Genomic DNA, 2,956 nt, shown 5'->3' with positions numbered 1-2,956 from the left:
TAATTATTAAATTAATTATTCGTATAAAATATATATTAAAATATAAAATACATATTAAAATAAATTAAATATTATATATATTTATATAAAAATATATAATATAATTGATTTTATTTTTTAATGTAAATGGAATTTTCGTCATAGAAGGTGTGCCCTTTTTGTGCTGTTGCGTTGAAAAATTTGTTTGAACGCGTTGGCAATAAATATATTTATGGCTTTATTTATAGCATATCTTCTCTTACTCAATCTGATCATTTCTTGTATAGTAGGCCAATTTATTTGGAAAGATGGCTTCCGCAAATAAGATATTATATCATTTACGACTTTGTTAAACTTCTCTGGCTTATTATTTTGCCTTTTCAAGTCCATTCTTTATACCTCGTCACAAATTTATAAACCATATCGTTTATGCAAAAGAAATATTAATTTTCTTCGTTAAGTACATATTAAATATTCTTAATTTTTGGTACTTTAATATTAGTAGTACAATCTTTGGTGGATTGGGGGTTTATCACGCAATTCCAAACACTCAAATTCTTTGGTGATTTGTGGGAAGCAGAGACAGGCACACTAAACTCGAAGGTTTTACCTTCCTCGTGTATCTGACTTATTTTGTTTTGTGTGAGTGACTTATTTCTTAAGCTACGTTTTTCTTTTGTCCTCTCTTTCCGAGTGAGTGGTTGAATACTTGAATTGAAATAGAATTAGAGTTGATAGGCTTCAAGGGTTATGGGTGCGATAGGACACTAATTCACCCTGTTTTGAAAAAGAAAATATTCTTAATAAATAAATACCTTTGTGGAGTTTAAGAATGCATGATCAAAAAGGAGTGTGGGGCCAAATTTCATGCATTTTTGTTTTGGGTGACAATTTTTCATGCATTAAAAGACATGAAGGTTTTAGTCTTGGTTTGCGGATTTGCGCAGGCAGTAGTGAGTCTAAGATTTATTTCTTTTTTCTATAGTATTTTTTAGTTTAGAAAAAAATTCAGATCCAGTTTACGTGAAATTGATAGTCGAGAGTCGTTAGATGAAAATTTAATTAAATAAGTCAAATTATGTAACGGCTCTCAACTATCAACTTTACATAAAGTCGACTGCACCTAAATTTTTTAACATATTAAAAACTATTTTATTATGAATTTAAATTTTATTTTAAAATTTTATTAATTAATAAATTATTACATATATAATATATGATATAAATTTTAATACTTATTTAAATAGATGAAAAAATTAATTATTCCATTAATCTAAATTAGTTGTCTAGAACGCTCGTCGTAAGGACACTAACATGGAAAGTGGTCCCATTGTTTCCATTAGGATAGGGCTTTGGGTGAGGTTGTGGACCCTCCTTCCATTCTCAACGTTTGATTATTGGGCTCACAAGTCAACAAAATTAGCCCACAGTGAATGGTTTTTATACTAGTCCTTGCCTCCTTGGCTACCAAAATCGAGGGCCTAGTACACTAGTACTAGCCTCCACTTTTGGATCACATGGAAGCCAGAGATGGATTAAATATGTGATCCCTTGAAAACTGAAATATGCAGGTGACAAGAATTTTGTTTTACAATATTTTTTAATTTGGTTATATTTTTATATCTTTTTTATTTTAAAATGAAGTGTTATTAAATAGAAAATAGTGTGATATTAATTTTCGAACTTGGGATATCTTGTGTTAGAAACAAGAGACTAAGAGAGCAATATGAAAAGTGTATTATTGAGTTGTGATCAAAGGTACAATATACAAGGAGTATTTATAGGTGGTAAATGAATCAGAGCAATAAAGGGATAGAATCCTACAATTAATATACAGATATACTAGACGATACTAATTGATATAAATTGATTCTAATGATTCTCTAACAGAACTGCCACGAGAAAACGCAGATGGAAGAGAGCACAAACGGAATTGCCACGAGAGAACGCAGACGGAATTGTCATGAGAGAACACAGACGGAACTGCCACGAGAGAACGCAGACGGAACTACCGAAAGAGATCGAAAACTATATGATTTCTTCATGAGAATAGGTAAGTAGCGGATGACAATGGTGTTTGATCATTCAACTTGAAAAAAACACAAGACAGAAAAATAGGCTAGTCGGTGAGGTAAAAAAGCAGAATGACAAAAGGGAAAGAAGAAAGGCATAGAAAAAAAATATAAAAATTACGGTGATTTCACCACAAGGAAAACAACATATCCTCTTCAAGAGGATACCATGGCTCTGATACCATGTTAGAAACAATAGACTAAACTGGAGAAAGGGTTTATGTATTATTGAGTGTATTCAAGTTGTTTATTCAAGTTGTCTTATTTATAGGTACTAAGAGAATCGTAATAATAAAGACGTAATCTCCTATAATAAATATTCAGATATATTAAATAATACTAATTGATGCTAATTGATCCTAATTATATTCTAACATCCCTCCTCAAACTCAAGTGACAATTTGAGTTTGAAACTTATTTAAAACAACGAAGTAAAAAAAACTGCATAAACTAATAAAACGGGTGCAGACGAAAACTGTCGGAAGGAAACGCAGATGGAACTGCCACTTGTCTAAAGGAAGCGCAAGGAAGTGTAGACGAAACTGCCACAAAGAAACGCACACAGAACTGCCATAAAGAAACATAGACAAAACGCAGACGAAATTGCCACGAGAAAACGCAGATGGAATTGCCACGAGAGAACACAAATGAACTGCCACGAGAACGCAGACGGAACAACCGTAAGAGAGTAAAAACTATATGATTTCTTCATGAGAATAGGTATACAATGGTGTTTGATCATACGACTCGAAAAAAAAGATAGAGAAAATAGGTTAGTCGATGAGGTGAAAAAGTATCAAAAGAGTGGAAAAAGGAGAAGAAGAATGGCATAAAAAAATGCAAAAACTACGGTGATTATAACCTATCCTTTTCAAGGAGGATATCATGGCTCTGATACCATGTTA

Source organism: Arachis duranensis, chromosome 3 (assembly GCF_000817695.3).
Source record: "Arachis duranensis cultivar V14167 chromosome 3, aradu.V14167.gnm2.J7QH, whole genome shotgun sequence".
Taxonomy (NCBI): Eukaryota; Viridiplantae; Streptophyta; class Magnoliopsida; order Fabales; family Fabaceae; genus Arachis; species Arachis duranensis.
This window is presented reverse-complemented; position numbering follows the sequence as displayed.